Below are 24,627 nucleotides of genomic sequence, written 5' to 3'. Positions count from 1 at the left end.
TCCACATATTAATATTTCATTATTATCACTATAATAGGCAGAATTAAATCCATTCCCCTAGGCTTTCTAAAACACAAACAATATTCTGATTTTAATTTTTAAAATGTGCAGGAATCTCCTGTCATGACAATTTTTAAACACTGCAGAATCTCAGGATAGAGGGAAATCTTAAAGATCATCTGGTCCAATCATCCTGTCAATGAGTCAATCCCTTCTACAATATCCCCACCAAGTGGTCATCCACTTTATGCTTAGTTGCATAGAGGTCTAGACTATATAAGATTTGGATGGCTCTTCTTTAAATAAAAAGGAGAAAGAAAAAGAAAACCAGAACCCAAATATATCTTTCTGAGGTTTCTACCCATTGAGTCAACTTCAATCCTTTGGAGTCATCTACTCTTTCTTCCACGTGACAATTTGATAGTTCTGATGACAGCTATGTTCCTGCCCTCTCTCCAACTACCACCCCCCGGCCCCAAAGTCTCCTCTTCTGCAAGCATACTCTCCCCAGACTTCTCAACCACTCCTCACATGGGTTCCCACAATCCATCCTAAAGGCTCTCCTGAGGACAACCTCTAGTTTATCTGCATCTCCCTCCCTCCTTTGGTGGTATGCATGGCAAAGCACAATTCTCAGAAGTGCACTGAACACTGCAGAGAAGGAGACCAGTCATCAACCTCCTTCTTCTAATATTGTTCTCGACTACAACATCCTTGAATTATATTGGATTTTTTGTTGAGTGCATATCTGTTGAAGAAATTAGGCAAAATACAAGGGCAATAGGATTATCAGAGGAACAAATATTTATTTTTTTCCTAAGGAAGAGAGGAACATCCTATTCATGCATTTTCATGGATGGGAAGTTCACTTCAAGTGTTCAAATCAATCTTAATATCTCAAGAGTAGTCTGCTCAACTTGGATAGCCATCACAGCACCCTAGGGTTAACAAGATATTTGAGCCCTCTTTTTTGATCTTAGGAGGGGTGGGTTAAGCAAGGCTGGACCAGGCAAGAGCCCGCAGAGATGCAGTTCTGTTGAACCACTAAAGTTAATCAGAGGCACATGGGACTAGAAGAATGAGCCAGGCTGGGATCTTTAAGGGATGCCCATAGCCCAAATGCCAGGGAGAGAAAACATGAAGACTGCTTCTGAAGGCACAGCATGAGGTTTGGTAAATGGAGCCATGGGTTCAGAACTGTGTGGAAACTGGATCAAAGTGAAAACAGGGCGGAAACAATTCAGAGGAGGCTGTAGACCAAGAGAGCAAATTGAGTCCAGTGAGTTAACACAAAGGGCCAGAAATCAAATAAATAATGGATTTCACAAAATGAAACATCTAACAAAGCCAAAGCTAGTTCAGAATCTGCAACCCAGTCATTAACAAGTACTGGTAAAACAACTAAATGTTGAAATATATTTAAAATCTATGACTAAATGTGTATATGAGTAAATACATTCATATTTAAGAACTTCTGATCTATGATATCTGGGAAAAATATAATGTCTCATGTCTTTGAAAGCTACAGATTAACAGATTAATATTCCTTTAGGAATTTTTTTGAATAGCACTGCCTTTTCCTAATATCTAGAGCAAATGGAAAACTTAAATGCCCAGAGAGGCCAGACAAATAACGCAAATATATAAAACTTTCTTACTACAATGGGAAGTGGCAGTGTCCTAGACAAATGACACAGACCACGCCCATCTAAGGAGGCCAGCCCATACTGAGTTCTGCTTAATATCATGTAGGAAAGTGGCCCAATATTGCAGTATCTTGATTTTTTTGAAGGAAGCTAGAAATCAGAATGTGCATGCATGTGTGTTTGGGAGAAAGAAGAGAGAGATCTTGATTTTTAAATGTTGACAATGTAGTCTAATTTTTTTTAACACTTCATCCTACACTGAAGATCCCAAGGTTTAAAAAGGGATAAGTTACTGCCCAATATTTAAACTGACAACCCTGTGATTCCACTCTTACATCGGCTCACCACACTATAAACTCCAGTGAACAATGGAGTAGGTGATGGGTGACTTTAGGATATTTACTAAGACAAGGCAGAAAGAAGTACTTCAGGATGACTATTGATAGACCACTATGTCATAGGTTCCTTAAGGAGAAGGACCATGTCTGTTGTGTTTCCCACTCTTTCACTAATGTTGGCACTATACGTGGCCCATAATAGACCCTTGATAAATATCCACGAAATAAATTAATACATGAGATTCAATGAAGAACAGAGAAAGCATTGGATAGGAGCCAATTACTATTACATTAAATTATTCAGAGAGATGTTTACAATCATGCCGTTTAACACCCTGAAGTAAATCACACCTACCAGATGAACATTTACAAGTGAAAAAAAAGTTTTAAAGCCAAGTAGAAAAATTAAAACCTGGAGATATTTCTGGCTAAACATGGAATATTAAAGCACATGTTTACCCCCACTTCCTCCTAAAGTGTCTTCATATAAGAGGAAAAAAATTAAAGACCCCAAACCCCATGGGCAAAGTGAACCAAGGAAGGTATCAACGCAAAGAAGAGTGAACAATAAAACCTCTAAAAATGGAAAGTGTCTGGGCATAGATCATGTCAAAACCTGGTGCCTGCAGAGAGAGATTCAAAAAGAAATGTCCCCACAGGGGACAAATGAGCCACAGGGCCCTGGAAAAGCTCAGGAATTGTCACATCAGAGATCTCTGAGTATGGGGCCCAGATTAATTAAAGATTAATATAAGGTACAATTTGATGTCCTGATCCCTCCTCATCCCCATAGCTTGGTGACTTTTCCCCAATCTGGGCAAAAGACACGAGGTTAATTTCTAAAGAGATTTGCATATGAGGATGGTGGTGAAACCCTGTAATTATCTGTTATGCCAATAATGCTTTATAGCAAACAACCACATAACCACAGCGGTATACAACCATACAACAGTATTGCTTAGGAATACGGTGTTAGCTGAAGGTTGTCTAGGAGGTGGATCTTGTCTGCGCATGCTCACATGCTGTAACATTGGTTGGTTAATCTAGGATGGCTTTGGCTAGGGTGACTATGTGGACTCCACTCTGACCTACAAGCCTTTCGTCATCTGGCAGCCATGTTCAAAATGTTCTTATGCCAGTGACAGGCCTGCAAGAACAGGTAAAAATGCACACTTTTTGAAGCCTAACCTTGGAAATGATACAGTGTCAATCCTGTCATATTTTATTGCCCAAAGTAGAATAGACTCGGAACCCCATAAAAAGACCCCACCTATTCAGGGAGAAGAACTACAGTCACACAGCAAAGGGTGTGAATACAAGGAGGCATGCAGAATTGGTGCTGTTATTGCAATCTACGACACCTGTACTAGAAAAGAGGGCAATTAAGTGAAAGTCTGAATGCTGAACAGTGAGACCACTCATTCCTATGCCCACATTCAGCTCTGAGAATACTGCCATTCAACCTAAGACCTGCAAGATAGAATAATATTCCTCTCCAGAGAAACTAACGGACCCAAGAGAAAAGAACTAAGACAGACATTTTGGGGATCTCCTCCCATAAGGAATTTTGCATACTCTTTGTTAATATGCTATTAAGTCCATTACCAACACCTTTTTAGTGCATCACTTATAATTATGAATGGACAGTCTAGGTTCTCCAGACATTTGAGGAAATCCCCTAACAAAACATGCATGAACCAAAATCAAAAAACAAAAAACCTAGAAAGAGACTCAGAGAAAACAGTGCAGGAAGCAAAGAAAAATTTTAAAACTAAGTAAATCATCTCTTAAATTATAAATTAAAAACTATTATTTTAAAAACACAGATATTCAATCAAAAGATTAAGCTTTTAAAAAAACTCAAAAAGGACAACAGACAATAAATGGAAATAAGTGAGAAAGAATAACAGCAACAAACATAATCAATCAGTAGAGAAGTTGCAACACATGAAAGGAAAAGTCTAGGTATTATACAAGAAGAAAGTCCCTGAAATGTTAAAATGATTTAGCTATAAAATACAGACCAGGTACCCAGAGCAAATTATATACTTCTTTTATTTTTTTAATATCATAAAATCTGGTTATTTGATTATCCATTCAAGCATGCCTCTTTATTCCTCTTTTATTAATTACCCATGTTGCAAATAGAGGTAGGAATTACATCCGAAAACAAAGAGATATTCCACTATCAGGAAGTTCTTGTGTTTATTTACATGACTAGCAGCATCTGAAAAAAAATCCAGTAAAGTCAAGGTTGAAGGACAAGATTTCTTAGGTGGAGCCATCACTTCCTTTGTCTATGTGCTGGAAGTGTTCAAGTCTGTGGTTACTCACAGGACGCTCCTTATCTCATCTGGCGTCTGGCAACTTTTTCAGTGCACTGTGTTCCTTGACTAGTGCTGTTAACAAATCCAAACCACTGTAAGGCACAAGTCTCCATACAGTCCCTGCCTGTCCCCCAAAAGATGGCTCCAACTGTACTACAGGAGCTTAATTTAGTTATTGGAATACTTTGGCTCAACATAGTCCTTTAAGAACTCCAGTTTTTAAATCAGTTTATTGGGAATTGCTAGCTTTTGTTGATGGCTTACTATGTACTAGGCACTGTTTGAAGTGTTTGTTAGACATTAGCTCATTTTATCCTTAAAGCAAGGCTGCAAGGCAGATATTATCATCGCACATTACAGATAAGAAAACTCAGAAACAGAGAGGCTAAGTATAGCAGCAGGATTTTTAATCCAACTGGTTTCAGTTCTGGAGCCCACTAAACTTTCCTGCTTTATTAGTAAGTTATGCTTTAATTATTTAAGAGGTTCACAGATTATATATGTATAGCCAAATACTATTTCACTGAAGAAATTCCTTCAATATTCCAGCTCAATGTGAGGACCAGGGCTCTGGCCCCTAGAGGCTTGCTGAAAATCACTGATATGAGGCGGACTGATTAACAAAAGAAAAGGCATACAAATTTATCTAATGTGTATACATAAGAGCCTTCATAATTAAAACCCAAAGATATAGGGGAAATTGTCCATTTTTATGCTTAGATTCAACAAAGTATGAGTAGTCATGTAGAAATATGACTGGACAAAAAGGGTACAAGCTAAAGCTAAGAGAATGAGTGGGGAAGTCTAGCAGGGCCAGTCAGTCTAGATTCTTCTTGGCTTCTCTGAACATGCATTCCTTCCTTCTGGTGTGGGGTAGAGCCCTCTCTGGAATAGCAGTCTTATGACCTAGAATCAAACAATGTGGGTCAGATAATTTCTTTATGGCCAGTTCTTACATAAAATATTTTCCAATTTATGGCTGGCTTTTGGGAAAAGAGGTACTGCTTTCTACGACCTCCCTTGGGGAAGGATTCTGGTTTCTATGCCTTGAGGAAAAATGGGACTGAGAAATAGGAGGGCAAGAGAAAGTCAGAGAAAAACTTTTTCTTCTAAGGCTGCTGTGGAGGCTCTCATTTGGAGGTATTATATTCTGAGCCTGCATTAGTCTGTTCTCATGCTGCTAATAAAGACATAGCCGAGACTGGGTAATTTATAAAGGAAAGAGGTTTAATGGGCTCCCAGTTCCACATGGCTAGGGAGGCCTCACAATCATGACGGAAGATGAATGGGAAGCAAAGTCTTACATGGTAGGCAAAAGAGCATGTGCAGGTGAACGCCCCTTCATAAAACGATCAGATCTCGTGAGACTTACTCACTATCACAAGAACAGCATGGGAAAACTGGCCTCCATGATTCAATTGTCTTCCATCAGGTCCCTGCTATGACACATGGGAATTATGGGAGCTACAATTCAAGATGAGATTTGGGTGGGCAGCCAAATCATATCAGAGCCCAACATCAGTATTCCTGCAAAATTTTCAAATGAGCTATTTGTGTGTGGGTGTCGGGGGGGTTGGGTTATGAGGGTAGATTGGTGATTTCAGAGTAGTAGACCCAGAAATTAACTTCCCTGCAAAGTCTAGGGAATATAGCCCTGACTTTCCAAGAGAACATAAATTGTCCTGGACATGATGGATTTTCTGTCCTCATGAGCATGAAGACTTAAATCTGTGTGCCAGATACTTTGCTAAGTGCTTTCATACATCATTTTATATAACCCTCACAACAGCACTAGGAGACAGCCATTAATTAACTAATTCCACATTTTGAAAATGAGGAAACTAAACCATGAAGAAGATAGAACATTAATCCAAAATTTCACTGCTAATAATTGTCAAGGTTAGCTTCAAACCCAGTTCTTTCTAACATGAAAGCCCAGGTTGTTCTTCCACACTACTAAAGTTCAATAAACCATGGTAGGGAACCCTAGTAACTTAAGTTTGTAGCTCTGTGCTCTATGTTTTTACTTTCTAAATAGGTTATTCTAGAAAGATATTTCATTGAGAAGTTTTGAAAAATTCATTGTTATTCTTACTTGTAGTGATTTTTTAGAACTAATAAATGGGCATCATATCTAAATGGCATGAAGTGAGAAAGTCAGACGTTGGACCAGCCAAACTAGTACCTGACTTATTAAATAAACAAATTTAGTTCTGCTAAGATGAGGAAGACATGGGGGACACAAAGTTGAGTAAGGCACAGCAGCCCTTGTGTATAAGAAATTGATAACCTAATAGAGTTAATATAGAAACACCATAAGTGTGCCATGGAAGTTCAAAGGATGGGGAGATCACACCCGTTGGGGGCAATAGTAGAGGTTTCAAAGAGCTATTACCTAATGTGGGCCTAAGAAACCTGAGGTAGGAGAAGTGTAAGATGCATTCCAGGTGAAGGGAAAATCACCAAAATGGTACCAAGGCAGTGAGGCCACCAGACCTGCTCTTCAGATATATCTGAAACTTGGGAAGCAACCCAAACTTAGGGAAGAAGTTTGATGACTCAAATCTATGTCTGGTGAATAGATGAAACTATTTAATATAACTTTGTAATGAAAGAGACTTATTCCACAGGCTTCCTTTGCTTCCAGCACATTTCTGCCATTGTCCAGTTCCAGGGGAAAAGCTTAGAAAACATCTCTTGATGTTAACCTCCATCTAACTTGTTTTAGTCTCAAATTTGGCCATAGAAAACTACAATACTATCCAGAATCAAACATCAGGTGCCAAATTTTATTCTATGCAGACATTTTATATAGAATTACAGTCCTTAAACATAAAGGACCCATACATGAGAGAAAGTCTGACAGATCTTTAATTATCCACTGGGAAATAGCTATATAGCTGAAGTCAGCCTTCTTAGAGGACATCCATATTTTACGTTTGTAACATTGACACAAACATTTGCTTTTGGATGAATTTTTAAATAACTTTTTTGTATCTAAAAGTAATAAAAGACCACTCTGAAAAATTTAGAAAACATAAAAAAGGAATAACTAAAAATAGCAATCATCCATGGACAACCACCATTGAAATTCCTTTCTTTTACCTGTTTTATATGTCTGAGATCATATTATTAGCATATTTTATATACTATATTTTGAGATGGAATCTTGCTGTCACCCAGAGCAAGTACAGTGGCACGATCTTGGCTCACTACAACCTGCTCCTCCCAGGTTCAAGTGATTCTCCTGCCTCACTCTCCAGAGTAGATGGGATTACAGGCATGCACCACCACACCTGGCTAATTTTTTTTATTTTTAGTAGAGACTGAATTTCACCATGTTGGTCAGGCTGGTTTTGAACCCCTGACCTCAGATGATCTGCCCACCTCAGCCTCCCAAAGTGCTGGGATTACAGGGATGAGCCACTGAGCCCAGCCTTATTTGGTCACTTTTATAGCATAAATTTATTTCCATAGTATTTATTTCTCTGTTAATAAACATGTAACTGGTTCTAATATTTTTGCTATTTTAAATAATGTCCCAGTGAACGTCTTTGGATTGAAACATGTTCATTGCTAATTGTTTTTCTTAGAATAGAGTCCTGCATTGAAAGTATTCGTTCTAAATATATATAAGTTCTTTATACCTTGGATAAATATTTCCAATTTGGTTTTCCAGAAAGATACTCTCAATTTACAGTCAGCTTTAGTGACTTCTATAATGTGCATAGGATATATGTTCATAGGATCGTTCCAAAAGCTAACCAAACAAGCAGGCATATTTGAGTCCTCACTCCTAAATTCAGAACTGGACTCACACCAGTCTGTTGGTACTTCACCTTCCTTTCCATGCATCAGTTTTCTTCCTTCATTCTTTCAACACTCTTTCCCCAACAGCCACCAGTTTTCTTGTCTTAGTTTTTTTTTTTTTTTTTTTTTTTTAAAGAAGAAAGGATCTTATGGTGTCAAGCACACTGCACACTAAGGCATCAGGACCTTTCCCAGGACTATGGCCATTTATTAGAGAAAATGCCCTGGAGAGGCCAGGTTTCATCTACAGGAGTGATATACACTATGAAATGTAGAGCTCAACAGGAAAAGTAATAGGGACAGAAGGTTCAAGATTTCTCAAATCACACCACATAAGCAGCCATGAACTTTTAAGGAAAATTGGACCTGCTCTTTTTGTAAAGGACAAGCCTCTGTTTAGGGAGCTTTCACTTTGCAAATGGACCCATTCACATGTTTATCTAGTGAGTAATCGCTGTACTAACAGTCTCATCAGAAAGGTCTCTCTTGGGCCAGTCTTCAGAGAGATCACAGGACTAAATATGGGAAGTGAATGGCATATATTTGGACCCAGGGATTTGGATCCAGATCTCTATGGAAATAAAGCAAAAGCCCATGTCTGTCAACTTGGCCCTTTGGGAAAGTATATAAAAATCCTACCTAGCTAAAGAAATGTTTATAAAAGAGATTTGGCAGCCTAAATAGTTGTCATTCTGCTTATTAATAAATAATGATATGCGCAATTTAGCTTTACAAAGGGGGAAAAGAAATGTCTCCAAAGCAAATAGTTGTTGAAATATATAATAAAGAGATCTCCCTCTGAGCTTTAGTGACTTCTATAATTTTTCACTTGGTAAGTTCTTAATAGCTGAAATTTCTATTATGGATGGGATAAGGAAAGTTTATTTTTAAACTCTTCTTGATAAATCAGAAGAAAATAAGAAACAAAGTCAGAAAACAATCCATTCAAGCCGAATTTAATTCTTGAGTCGTATATTTGAAAGCTAGTCATGTATTCAAGAAATAGGAAGAAAAGAAGTAAATTCTTCCATCTCCCTAGGAATCAATGCTCATTTTCCAGACAATATCACTTCATCAGACTTTTACCCCAAAACTGCCAGACAGAAACGTTCGTAAGTATAGCATTCTCTTCCACTCAAATGATAGAATTGTGCATGCCTGCTTGTTTAGCATTGTTTTAGAGAATTTTGTTGTGGGAAAGGGGATTTTTTAAAATAAAGAATTTATGTGATTCTTCTCTCCCCAGGAACTTTAGAACTCGTAGAAGATAAGGCAACATCCCCTGAATGACTAGAAATGACTAAGAACTGACAGCCACTTAGAGTGTTATCATTGTCCGAGAGGGCCTGCTGCTGGTTTTGTGTGCACTATCTCCACAGTAGCAGCCACTTAATCGTTCAATGTTATTTGAAGAGGTTTAAGAGGTGCTACAGCTGCTGCATCTCAGGGTTCTATTTTTAATTGGGATGAACTTAACTGGGGCCTGAATCTCTTCAAGAGAGAGACTCTCAGGAAACATTTATGGCAAATCTACTGACAGCAGCAGAATAGAAAGATAACTCAATAATCAGATCCTCTGAGAATAAAGCACTTTTCCAGAAAGTCAACCTGAACAGAAGAGTTGGAGGAATTTCCAGCCTCTGTAAAAGATCCTTCTCTGTAAGGTGGACAAAATGCATATTATAACTTACGTTTTGCATTATGGAATAGGACACTAAGATTCAGAGAGGTTAAGCAACATTCTATGGTCACTCGGTTAATAAGTGGTAGAGCTTTGACTAGAATCCACATCTCCTGACTCCATTTACAGTGATATTTCTACTATGCAGTGCTTTCTGGTTACATACATTTTTGAAGGGCTTTATTGCCTTTGTTTCTTTGTTTTCCTAATCAGATGGCCCGGTTAGTTAGCTGTTCATTGTCCTTTAAGTTAGTGGGTGGATCTGTGGTCTTACTAAATAATCATGGTAAGAATGAAAGGTTCAACTGAAGCTCTAGATCACAAAAAATGCAAATAAACTAATATAATCAATATAACAGTAAACTAGGCAATATTACCAATACTGTTTGACCTACTCATTCAGTGTGAGAGAAGGATGATTGCTTTGATTGTTCACATACAAACAGAAAGTGACTCTCCCTGTCAAGAACAGTATAAGACATCCTTTCCAACACACAGAGAGAGAATGTTGATCCCACAGAGAAACAGATCCTACAAAGAAACAGATTCATCAAAGAAAAGCAGATGAGACTATTTGAACTAAGAAAGAGAGCTGCAGTGTTGCTCAGTATCCAGATCTAGAACTAAATTTTTTTCTACAGTTAATAGTAAGTATTAGAAACAAGAACTAAAGATCTAATTGGAGACCAGGAGGTGTAGAATACACAGTAGAGCCTCCAGGCAGTACTGAATTTCCCCCCCACACACTGGCTAATAGTTACTTCACCTCTTTAGTGAGGATACAAAAAGCGAATGTACCAAAGTAACGCCAAAAGTCCACCTTTGTTATTGTTTGGCTCACCAATTTGAATTGTGGACCGTAGTCAAATCCCTAGACTACCAGTTGATCCTAGGTACTACATCTTAGCAAGACCTAGTTTTTATTTACATTGTTATATATGCAAAAATTCTCAGGAGGTCACTGAGAACTTTTTGGATTTTCAACACAAAATATCTCCAAAAAGAGAGCTAATAATAGGAAAGTGTCAAGACAGTGAAGAAGTCTAGGAAAATGATGTGTGAACTTAAATCTCCCTCATGAACATCCAAATTCTACTCATTACAGCTCATTGGACAATGTACTGCTTGTACAAAACTGTTTGTAAAGTTAAATATATTAGATACAGTAGGGACACTTGGACCAAGTGAAACCACCCTTATTTTGCAGTTAATATACTACTGATCGAAGTAGACAATTCTGAAAAAGCAAAGCCTAAATGGTTATCTTAATGAGATGCATAGCCACGTGGATTTATGACAAGTTACATAAGAACAGACAGGATGGTCTCCAGCGTGCCACTCGTGGCAGTAGGAGTAATTAACTATTTGCACTACCCTATTATTAAGGACAAAACCACATTTGCTCATGTGTGGACAAACTGTGGGCTTATAGGAAGGAGGAGAGATGCAGAGCAGAAGATGTGTGTTATTAATAAATGTCACTATGGATTACTATGGACTCTTACTTGCTTCCCATTTATCTCTGATTAATACTCTCAGAGTCTCTCAGCTAAGACAGACCTAGGAAAATAATGAAGGGAATAAAGTTTGTATCCAGTGAACTTTCCTTGCCTATGTCTGTCCACCTCTTCATTCTAGCATCTTCTTCTCACTCTTATTCACTTGGAAGACTTCCAGCACACTCCTATTGCCCCAGATGGAGACAAGCCAACCTGAGCCTTCTTGTTATTTGCCTTCCTAGGAAGCCCACCTTGTTGCAGAGCACTGGTTGTTAAATGAGAAGGCATTTTGAGTTAGGTACAGTCAAAGAAGAGAAGAATACATGTTTCCATATAGCAATTTAGTATAGGAAACTTGCTGGACAAGTATTGAAAAATTAAAAAAACAACAACAACAACAACAAAAAGCGGACACTAAGGTAACACCAATAATAAGCACAAGGGATTACGAAAACACAGAATCTTGGATGGGGAGCCCAGATCTGGGACTCACACTTCATTGCTGCTGGTATCTCTCAGGGGATGCAACAAGACTGATTTTGGGAGTACCCAAATAATCTAGAAACTTCCCTGCCACTCCAGGGTGAAAAGTCACTGTCGAGGTGACACTAATGGGAACAGGAAGAAGCAATACTCTCCTCCCTCTGGCAGGCTTGTGGTCCTCTTCTAGTGCCACCTAAGAGCCAGATGGTGAAAAAAACCCAGAGTCACAAAGAATACAGAAAGGTGTTTTCAAAGTGGAGACAATAGCTTAATAACCACACAGGTGATAAGTCGAGCAATAGTCTAATGCTTCTTCTTCTTGAGTAACACGTACATTTTAATTGCTTTACTTCTGATTAAATAGCAATGTACATATCTTCAGACTTGGACGGGATAATAAGGACTAGAAAAGAAATGAACATATTTTGAGGGCTAAAGAAATTACCTACACTTCAAATATCAAGTGACTGCATTTTCTCCTAAGCAATAGCGTTCAATGTTCACTGCACACTGCAATCATCTGAGAAGCTTAAAAACTACAAATGCCTTTGTCCCACCTCCAGAGATTCTGACTTCATTGGTTTGGACTGCAACCTGGACATGGAAAATATTAAAATACCAGGTGGTTATAATGTACAGGCAAAGTCGAGAACTACAGAGAAGGCAGATAATAGTGAGCACAGCTGCCTAGCACTAGCATTTGTGGAAAGGAAAAAGGTCTGGAAGTGAGGTGGTAGGGGAGGAAGCCCTCTGCCTTGAAGGCACCTTCACTGTGCACAAATATAGCTAATACCCTCCTGAAGGCTGGCTGGAAGGTGAGTATTTAGGCTATATGTTAGCACAGTCCCTTAGTGAATTAAGGAGCACAGTATATGGAGGGGGAAAGACACATGCAACAATAAATGATTGGCGGTGAGAATGCAAAGGGTAGAATTACAATTTTAAGAGAGAAACTAAAATTGAACCAAGGGAAATGGAAAGTTAAACAATACAACATAAAACTCGGTGCCCAGGGTGACTTGTGTCTCTCTTACAGCTCTGTAAATGTGATATCATTTAGTCCACAAGTGTTTGTTTGTCACATATTTGCTCTTTATCAAGCCTGTTCACCTGTGTGCCTTCTAAAACTGATGTAACGTAGCTGAGAGAAAATTTTCTTTGCTGCATAACAAATAAAATATTTGTTAAGTGAATAAACATAATGAATATCTGCCATGTTCTAGATACTGGATTAGGCCCTAGAAAAAAGCAAAGATGAATAAGACATGGTTCCCAGTGGAAGGACAGAAGAGACGTCATTTGTAACATGTGGTATATTGAGTAGTATGAAGGATATAAAAAGTCACAGTATACTGTGGAAATTACCCCTGTGGGAAAGGCACTGTTTTAGCCTCTAGGAGTAACATACAGGGTTCGCCTTCAGGGAGCTCACAGTCGAAAATCTTGGGTCATGGAAAAACCTAATGCCCACTGGTACAAGTGACTAATCATGGATATCTCATCATCCAATCAGCACACAGCTGTCATCCCTAGCAGAGGATCGTTCTAGCCCCACTGTTCTACTTTTTCCTGGATGTCCTCACTGGGATTCTGGATAGTTCTAATACTAACAGAACCCCTTTGATTTGAGCTCTCTGTTCTAGACTGGAATCACTTCTGAGGACTTCTTTCTAGCCTAGAAAAGCTTGTCTAGAACAATAACTTTCAAACTGTTATCAGCTGCGACCCATATTAAGAAACACGTTTTCATCAGGACTCAGTCTATATACATCTGTGTGTGTCTGTGTGCAGGTGTATAAAAAGCTGATTCAAGTTTCATGCCACAGTGCCTTCATCATGACATGAAATGCACTCTGAATTGTTTGTATACTCTATCCTATTTTAAAATATTTTTCCATGTGCTAGTTACGACTCAGTATATTGATTTCATGACCCACTATTGGGTTGCAACCCACATTTTGTAAAGCATTGAGGCAGTCCCTTAAAGTGTGATCCATGGACCAACAGCATTGACATTGCCTGCGAGTTTGTCAGAAGTGAAGACACTAGACCGACCGAATCAGAATCTGCTCAGATTATTGAAGATCTTTTGAAAATGCAGATTCAGATTCAATAGGTGTGAGGTGGGCCTAAGTTCTCCAGTTTTAACAAGCTTCCAGGTGACACCGATGCTGCTAATATTGAGAGCCTACTTTGGGTGGCAAGGATTTGAAGAGAAGACACAAAGCAGATGGATAAAATTGAAATCACTTTTTGAGGCTCCACTCTGTAAGTTCTGTGGGGGCAGAGATATATTTGTATAGATCATCACTGTATCCCACATGCCTAGTAGATTGGCTGGCACACAATCAGTGCTCAGTAAATGTAGAATTGATTCATTGAGTAGATGGATGAAGGAATGAATAAACTCCAATTAGGCTATAGAATCAACTCAGTCTCTCAGGTATATGCTGAAGTACAAGTATCACTGTTGGTGAGAAAGGTGAGTTAGATCAGGAACTCACCCCACTGCCTCAACCACTAATGCAGAGGCAGGCAACTCAAGAATTCTTCATAGATAGAAACATACTTGTTCACAAATTAAATTAGCCTCCTATGTTGGTTTTTGATTTATAAATAGGAAGACCATACAATTTATCATCCACATCGAGACTCCAAGATTAAAAGAGGGCCCTGTTAATAAATCAGACTGCCTGAACATACAGAGACATACAGGTACTCTAGAAACAGTCAAAATACTACAACTTCAGGTCAATATGGGGGAAAATAACACCCCTCAAACCACTTTGTTTATACTTTAGTGATAGCACTTAGCACATGTATCATGGTTGTTTGCTTAAGGCCTAAGTTCCCAAATGTAATGTGAGCACCTGAAGGCCAGGGAGGGAGTTCACCTCGATGTCTCCAGTGTCATCTAGGACCTGATCACTCAGATGCAAAAAGGTCTATTGAATGGATTTGGTGGTCTAGAAACACACAACTTACCTTAGTAATAGGTTATCTTGGCTGTAGCCAACATAGGAAACTGGAAGACATTGGGATAAACTGATTCAAGGAGACTTGGTTTCTTTTCCCTATAATAAAAAAAAAATTCTAAAACTCTGATTTCATGAAAAAAAAAAAAAATCACAGTAAAAGCCAATGGCTGAAAGAAAGACAATGAAGTGCAGGAAAGTAGGCAACTAAAGATCTGTAGGGGATTTATGGTAGAAATGACAGATGAGAGAATGCCAAGAAACAGGGTCTAGACAGAGTAGCTAGCAGCCAGGCAGAAATGCAGGATAATTAATAAGTTTCACATTTTCAGACAACCAGTTGTGCACCCAGAGATTGTTATTACTACAACCAATCATTGCAGATGGCAAGGCCAGGCTATCTGTAACTTATCCTACAGCCAAAATATCCTGGAGGTACTCCTGGATGGCATCTAGCCAAATTGTGTCAGTTGAAGGAAGCTTCATATCTCTACCATGTCAGAATGGAACCAACTGCCTTTTGAGATAAAACAGCATTCAAATAGAAAACCCTTCAAAAAAGAAGAGACAAAAAATTTATGGATCCAAAGATCCAAGCAGTTGATGTAACCACAGGAATTATTTCCCAGATCTACAGGGACTGAACCATTCCTAGTAGATGTTAGCACAGTGTTGCTGACTGACTTGGGAGTTTACGCCGGCTCAGTGCTAGAATCCAGAGACATGCATCACTGAACAAATAGCTCAGGTTCTCTAATGGGCTGGTGGTGGCACCAGTTCACTAACCAGAAAGAGATGGGAAGGAGGGTTAAAGCTGAGCTAATAGTAGCTCCCTAAGACAGCAAATCTCCTGCAGAATAGACTCCAGTTCGGGCTTCTTATTCTGGATTTTGAGCTGAATGGTTTATATGTCATCTTTTATGCCTTCTCAACTCAGTTCTTAGGAGTTTAGAAGAGACAGAAATGGAGTAGAAAGAAACTAAGACCATCATTCAGTAATAACTTACCCTATGGCAAGTACCATATTGTATCACCTCATTTAAGATTCAGAGCCACACTAGGAATTAGGCACCATTATCCCCAGTTTATATACAGAAAGCCAAGAGGCAGAGAAGTTACTTGCAGATAAGGCAAAGAAGATTTCACGTAAGTGGGAAGCTGTTGTGCCAGGCATCTGAGCTCGGGTCTCTCTGACCCCAAAACTCCATTTGAAATTTCCCCATAGAGTCAGTGGCTCTATGGGGAAAGCCCTGCTCACTCCACTCTATCTTGGAATGATGTGCCCTTCAAACCCAGATGGTACGTTCCCTGTGTGAACTGCAGAAATAATATGTGATTACCCTGGAAACCTGCAGTTTATTATTTCGTCTTACCCTTAAAACACATGGTGGGCCGGGCGCGGTGGCTCACGCCTGTAATCCCAGCACTTTGGGAGACCGAGGCGGGCGGATCACAAGGTCAGGAGATCGAGACCACGGTGAAACCCTGTCTCTACTAAAAATACAAAAAATTAGCCGGGCGCGGTTGCGGGCGCCTGTAGTCCCAGCTACTCGGGAGGCTGAGGTAGGAGAATGGCGGGAACCCGGGAGGCGGAGCTTGCAGTGAGCCGAGATCGCGCCACTGCACTCCAGCCTGGGGTACAGAGCGAGACTCCGTCTCAAAAAAAAAAAAAAAGAAAAAGAAAACACATGGTGGCCACAGCAGTTGGAAACAAATAAGAGGTGATCTGGTCCTGGGAAAGTGAGTAACCATGTAATTAGCAAAGCTAGTGTTGTGCAGTTTCCATAAATAACATGCTGTTTACTTTTGTTATTAAGAGATTTTTAATAATAAAAAGTGTGGGGGGTGTCTAAGGTAGACAAAAAGGATGATTTCAGGCACATGGCAAAGGAGGGAAAAAACTTACTCTAAGAAACTGTCTCTTCATTTTTTAATGATCTTTACATCTGTAAAAAAATCCCCTCAAAATTTTCCTTGCACTTTGAGGACTTGATTATTTGTTGCATTGGTTATGAGAGTGGTAGAGTGAGACTTCCACCTGAAAATCTGCCTACAGAAAAGACAGCTTATTATTATTATCCAAGACAGGGAGTCTCATCAAGATTCCACCCCATGGGGTCTGAGCTGTGGCAGAAGAGGATTAAAGTGTTAGATCATGCAGCATAAGCAGTCCCTCCCAGGGTTCTTGGAAATGGCTGCAAACCATTCCTAATCTAGACATTTAAGTCTCCTCACATATCTTTCATTCCTAACTGCCTGGGTCAAACTCATTTTCTCCTTACCTAATTTTTCTGAAAATGCATTATTCAATATTTCTGTTTTGGAAGTATTCTCATCTTTTTCCATTTTGTGGCTTTGCAATCTAATTTCAAACATAAATCCACTAAGTAGAATTGACATCTAGTTCCAGGGTCTGTCCAGGGGACTACAGGCATGCAATAAATGTTAAATCATGATGACAATAGATGCAAACAGCAATGTGATCACAGTGAAACACTTCATTTTCCTAGTTGTATGAACTCTAAAAGCTTTGACCCCAAAACAGCTTTGTATGCACATGTGTGTGCGCGTGCACGCACGCGCACACACACACACACACATGTTTCTATGGTTTCTGATACCATAGGAAGCATTTCCATTCTGCTCCATTGTATGTTTATACAACACTTCATTGCTATTGCTATGGTATCCAGAAACATTGCTTAAATTAAATGAATAGAAAACATCAGGGAAGAAGAAAGGGATTAAAATACAGGGAGTTGAAAGAGAACAGAATAACAGAGGGTAAGAATGGGTGATGATTTTTAGAAGCAATTATTTTCTAATGTAATTTTATTCTGGTACATTTCTTTATGAATACATATTTCACTGAGCATTCTGATTCTCTTTGTCCATGTAAACATAACTCAGAACTCAGAGGTATGGAGAACAGACCATATTTCTCAGTCTTAAGATGTTCCTGGGAAGGATATGGAACCCAGGCCAAATCATCCTATGTGTTTCTCAGCACTGCACAAGTGATGTATGGCTGAAGAATAAACTTGAAAGAGAGAAATTTTCATTAAATACCCCCCAAAAAAGCCAATAATCATGCCTCCGTAAGGCGGCTCAGATGAGGTGGGTACAACTGCTATTGCTGATTGCACAGTTGCTGATTATGAGTCTCAGGTCTTTGGCAGCATAAGCTGGTCACGTCATCAAACTCAGTCCACACACTGTGCCCTGCTTCTCCCCCAGCTGAAATCTGATTCACTTCCTCAGTCACTCAGACCTAGCCAGATTTGAGGCTAAAAGTTTAACTAGCTTTCTAGCCCCATCCATGGCACCTTCTTCAAGTCATGCTTGGTGCCAACCCAGACCTGGTCTTGTACAATAATTTTGCCATTTTCTGGTTTGTTCCCTGGAGTTGGAGTACCAAGTCCCTGTGTCTGCTTAATGTTCCAAGACATTAAGCAACACTTACATGAGGTTCTCAACATATTTGACCTAATAATACTAATAGATGACATTTGTTCAATGCCACCTATGTGGCACATAAAATATAAGTACATGTGCCAGACACCACTTTCCATTACTGATCTTGATAGTTACAGATTAGGAAGCTAGTTTTTCAGAATACCCAAAGCTTCTTAAGCGATGGACTTGATCTGAACCCAATTCTGAGGAAATTAGAATCTAAATCAAATTTTAACTTTAGTATATTGAAAAATTGTAGTCTTACATTAGAGCAATCTGTTAACATCACCAATAGTTGGACAAACTAGCATAACGTGCATCTCCTGGTACAACGCACTGAGAACACAGCATCACTTCAGTGTCATTCCATTCCTGCCCAAAGGGTATAACTTCAGTGCAACCATAAGGAAGTATCAGGCAAAGTCAAATTGAGAGACAGTCTGAAAGACAGCTGACCTATACCCTTTCTAAAACTGTCAAAATGAAAAAAGACAAAGAGAAACTGTTCCAGACTAAAAGAGACTAAAGAGACAACTAAATGTAGCATGTAATCTAGATTGCTCCCTGAACATCCCCTCCCAAAACCTTTTCACTGGGACAACTGGTGAAATATAAGTTTGTACTTTAGATGTTAGCATTGAATCAGTGTTAACTTTCTGACTGCAATAATTATAATGTGGCTATATGAGAATTTACTTTTTCTTAGAAAACACACACCAAAGGATTTGAGCATGCAACTTATTCTCAAATGATTCATAAAATAATAAGTGTCTATTACAGAGAAAATGATAAAAATAAATGTGGTAAAACATTAATAATTAGGATATTATATGTGGAGGGATATGGAAGTTCCTTGTACTCATAACATTTTGAGAGTCTAAAATTATTTCAAAATAAAAAATTACAAAACGATTAATTCCATATCGTAGAAGAGTGTCCTTTTCAGTTATCAGAAGGGTCGAATGGTCCACTCACATCACTAGCCATTAGCAAGGCACCTGAGAAGCCAATTTGATTCAACAAGAGTCAATTGTGCAACTAATAGTCCCTCAGCTCAATTGCTGGCAGAATGTCATGCTGTCCATCTTTCTACATTTAACCTTATTTCTTCCCATTTTCCTCCTCTCTTCTCTCTTTGTTATGCTCATGTTTTCTAGAGCACCACATTCAATGAACTATAAATTAATGTTTTAGAGAAGGAGTGCAGCTCAGTAAAGAGTGGATCATTGGGGTGCAATGTCCAGCTCTTCTGTTTAGTAGCACCGTATCCCAGGGTAACTGATCTCTAAAATGAGTGTGATAATACTACTTACCTCATGAGGTTGATATGAGGATTAAATAAAATATAAATACAAGGTGCCTGGCACATACATTTATATTTTATGTGCCACATAGGTGGCATTAAACAAATGTCATCTGTTAGTATTATTAGGTCAAAAATGTTAAGAACCTCATAAATAAGTTAGCACTATCCTTAGTGAGTTCACATCACGAAGGCACAATGGGCTAGAAATCAAAAGGGAATGTGAAGCGGAGCAACTGTATAGCCATGACTGAATTAAGAAATGCCGCAAATTCAAAATGACAGAAGACATGAGCATAATTATAAAATATAATTCCATTTTAGGGCTGTGACAAATCTAAACAAAGTGGAAATTACAAGCAAGAGCAGCAACCGAGAAACCTAAAAACAGTTCTTTGCCTCCCAGGGGAAGACTTTAAAAAGATAGGGAAGAATATTTGATTATGAGACAAAAACATGTGTTACTTTCTCATTTCCTGCTCACGAGATGCTCTGTCTGCCATTATTTAAGCTGTGTCGAGGACATATAATCAGCGACTAAGCAGATATAAATGTTCAGCAGGATGATTCTTTATGACTCCTTGGCACCCTATGCCAAACATTAATAAGGTTTATGAGAAGCCAGTAAGCATTGTAAATTGCTCTCCTTCTAATATGAATCACGCTGCAGACTTCATTTGTTTCCTGCATGCTGATCTGACAATGAGAGATAAATCTGATAAAGTTCTCTAACTTGGAAAGGATATGTTTTCTGTCCAGGGAATCTATCTCAGTGAGGAAAAGGTTATTGGGCTTGGAGCCACAGGCAATAATATGTATACCTGAACCGCTCCTCTGGTATTCTGATCATTGTCACACAGGATTCCTTGCTTATTCAGCCTGTTTAAATGGTCCCGAAGGAATGTTTTTGTGCAACCCGCTCAGCCCACAAACTCGCCTGCTGTGCATGATTTAGGACTGAAATGTCATCAAGTGAGCCATATTTTACTCGCAAGGTCTAGGTGGCCATCACTTTAGATCCTCTGTCACCCCGAACTCCATCGCTTGTTTACATTTTTCATATTTAAGGGGTAAATAGTTCCAAGACACATACTCCAGTTCATACCTTGTCAAGGTATCCTGCAAGCAGGTCAAAGAAAAGGGAATTGGCTTCACCTTGATTTTCGAATATTTCAGACTGTTTTGCATTCTGACGCTAATGATACTCTTCTTAAAACAGTAGTGTGCTGTATTATAATTGCACATAGGCAAAGGCAACAACTGTTGGGAAGGAAATTTTCCATCTTCTGAAAAAACACAAATACCAGATGCTTCAGCACTATATTCTTATTTTTTTTGTAAAGTCCTGAAATTGAAATAAAACTACACTTAAAAGTAATTAGAAATCCAAGCAATGCTCTCTATCCAAAATGGTGAGGTTCTGTTAATACTGTCAGTGATACTCTTTTCTTTTAACACAGGGATCTCAAAATATACCCTGAAAAGCTAAAGAAAAGGTTAACACTAAATAAATTGTGTATACAACAATAATCACAGTGTTCGCACAGAGTGTGCTTTTTTTGTTTTGTTTTGTTTTGTTTTGTTTTTGAGAGAGAAAGAGAGAGAGAGAAGTTCACACTCTATTATACAGGCTGGAGTACAGTGGCAAGAATCTGAATTTTAATGCAAAAGTAAAAACTGTGGTGATTACTGATGTATACACCAAAACTCCTAATAATAATTAAATTCAAGTCATAGGTAATATGTATTGAATACTTACTATATGCCAGCACCGGGCTAAGCTCTTGACATGGATAGCTGCTTTGAATCCTCACTTCTACCCTAAGAGGTAAGAATAATTATTATCCCTCGTTCTACAGAGAAGGAGAGTAGAGCTTAGCAGGAGGAAAACATTCCACCAAAGGTCACAGAGCTTATGTTATAAAGGCCTCATTCAAACCCAAGTCTCTCTCCAGAGCCGAAGCTCAGCCACTTTGCCATACAACCTCTATCTTCTAATTCTAGCCTATTTTTTCAGCAGCAAAACCCTTTCTAACAGTGCGAAAAGTAGTGATGCCAAAAAGCTAGCAATTTCTTAAAAGATCCATCTGGAGGCTGGGTGCGGTGACTCATGCATGCAATCCTAGCACTTTGGGAGGCCGAGGCAGGCAGATCACTTTAGGCCAGGAGTTCGAAACCAGTCTGGACACTATGGTGAAACCCTGTCTTTACTAAAAATACAAAAAAAAATTAGCCAGGCATGGTGGCAGGTGCCTGTAATCCCAGCTACTTGGGAGGCTGAGGCAGGAGAATCGCTTGCACCCAGAAGGCAGAGGTTGCAGTGAGCTGAGATCATGCCACTGCACTCCAGCCTGGGTGACAGAGTGAGATTCTATTAAAAAAAAAAATCCATCTGGAATCCTAGTCAAGAAAAATATTAGGATATAAACAATAAGGATGTCACATGGACCAGGAGTGGAAACAGGGAAACACCAAGATCCCAGTGATGGCCAGTAGCCCATTTGTTGGATATCCAACAATTATGTGTTGAGCACCTTCCATGTGTCTGGCACTATTCCAGGCACTTGGATTTGTGGGGGTAACCCATCTTTGGACTTTTCATATTAATTCAACACTTTTATCAGAAACCTAGGTATCGGTTTCTCTGTGTTGGGAGCCAGGGCCTCAAAGTTAAATAAGACACAGCCCCTGGTTTCAAGGACCTTATAATCCAGTGCAAACCTCACAGACAAGAATCAGGAGCACTTTGCTCTTTTACACAGTTGTGCTTTCTCCTTACTCTCATCCCTTCTTTCCCCTAAAAAATGAAAGCTAACTTTTCATATCAAAAATCAAACTTTTAAGATACATCATGTTGGTTTTCATAATTACCCTTTAAAAAGAAGCAACAAGACAAAAAACTATCTCAATCCATAGAATCAGAATGTGTGAAAGCTAAAAAAAAAAAAAAAAGCCTTAAATGTCATGCATGCTCTGAGGAAACTGAGGCCTCAGTCTCAGAACAACCGGGAGAGCCGTGCCTCTACCCCATGTCATCTGGCTTCCAGGTACTTGGTTCTTCCCCAGTGCACCATGTTGAGCTACCTCCTGCGTGATCAACCCATGTCCCTTCTGCCTGCCAGAAGAAAATGAAAAGTTTTATTGTTCATAATTTTGGATAAATTGCAATATTGTGGGTTCATATAAATTCACTCACAAATTATACTCAGTAAACCCCAGTGAGCAATTTAAAGGCACGATACCACCCTCTCGCTTGCTGGGAGGGCAAGGTGATGATGGAGCAGGAGGGAGGAGAATGGAGAAAGCTCATAAATTAAGAGAAGCAAAGGAGTGATTTCATCAAAGTGCCAAGCTCAGTCCATGGAATGTTTCAATTGTATAAAATTTATAGTTTTCTGAGGGGGATGATTTACGGGTCCTAATTTTTCACAATAAAAAGCTCAGTGGGGATTCTGCGAATGAAATATCTTTTTTAAAATAAATTAAAAATGTAGTTTGAAATGAGGGTCAATGGTGCCCCGTCTGGAGAATAACTCCTTCTCGGATCAGCTCCAAAAATGAGTCACAGGAGAAAGACTCCATAAAACATGTATTATTTAAAAAGGCATAGGAAGGTGTATGACAAATAAGCAATATGCAGAAAAGCATATCTGATCTAATTTGTTCCATCAATAGGATAATATCTTTATCATTAGGTTTCAATGAAAAAAGAAGGACTGGATAGAAATCTAAGGGTTTTCATGAAAATTAAGGTGTTTAAACAATGGGAGAAGAAGAGAAAGAAAGGCATAAAAATGAAATCTTCTAAATAAGTAAATGTGTCTCATATTTAGGAAAAAAACAAAATGTAAGTATGTACTGCTTCCTGCAAATTTGACCTATATGGAATTAGAACCTAAATGTCATGCAATAATTCTTAGACCCTTCCTTCAGTGACTCTTCTATAAGGAGAGTATTAAGAGCCTCACCCCTGTCCACAGGTGCAGCCAATGATAGTCCTATAAATGGGGATAGGCCCACTGAGCCACAATCCTACATTAACTGGGCCCACCTGCATGTTGGTTCATCCATTCTTCACAGCTGTGGCTCAATCTCAGCTTCCTGATAGTGACTGAATCAAGAGGCTATATTCCTATTCTTCCAGGCTGGGTTCTTGACCAACTACCTGGACTTTCCAATTTCTCTCTCTGAAAGGCTGACTGAACCCCAGTCCTAGTACACGCAGTTTCTTGCCACCCACTCCTTACTAGTTGGCCTTGTATTTCAGCTTCAGCAAGAGGAGAGCTTGAACTGACTTCGTCACTTTGGACAGGGACTATTCATAGCAAGTTATCTCCCTCAGTACATACCTCCTAGTTGATCCTTTATCTCCTGAGCTCCATCTCCACAAGCCAAACCTGCTATTTAGCCAAGATTATTCAAATTTTGATGGTGATTATTTAGTAGTCGAAACAAGGAGATCCAAATCATGCTTCTAAATTTGTAAGTGCTATTTTTAATTTCCTAAGTGAAATATAATTGTCTCAAATCTTTGTACATTTCTTGCTTCTTTCATTTCTGTGGTGGATAGGCTCCAAGGTGGTCCCTCCAGGACCCTCAAATTCTTGTTGTTCATGTCCTTGTATAACCCCATCTCCTTCAGATTAGGTTAAGACTTGTCACTTGCTTCAAATCAATAGAATACAGCAAAGGTGATAGGAAGTCACTCTCATTATTACATTATGTTATGTAAGACTCCATCTTACCAGCAAACTTGCTCCAAAGACTCTCAGTAGCTGTCTTGAAGAAGAAAATTGCCATTTTGTAAAAAGGCACATGAGGGCCGGGCGCGGTGGCTCAAGCTTGTAATCTCAGCACTTTGGGAGGCTGAGACGGGTGGATCACGAGGTCGGGAGATCAAGACCATCCTGGCTAACACGGTGAAACCCCATCTCTACTAAAAAAATACAAAAAAACTAGCCGGGCGAGGTGGCGGGCGCCTGTAGTCCCAGCTACTCAGGAGGCTGAGGCAGGAGAATGGCGTAAACCCGGGAGGCGGAGCTTGCAGTGAGCCAAGATCAGGCCACTGCACTCCAGCCCCGGCAACAGAGCGAGACTCTGTCTCAAGAA

This window comes from Piliocolobus tephrosceles, chromosome 5 (genome assembly GCF_002776525.5).
Source record: "Piliocolobus tephrosceles isolate RC106 chromosome 5, ASM277652v3, whole genome shotgun sequence".
Taxonomy (NCBI): domain Eukaryota; kingdom Metazoa; phylum Chordata; class Mammalia; order Primates; family Cercopithecidae; genus Piliocolobus; species Piliocolobus tephrosceles.
The sequence above is the reverse complement of the archived record's forward strand: the minus strand, read 5'-3'. Positions refer to the sequence as shown.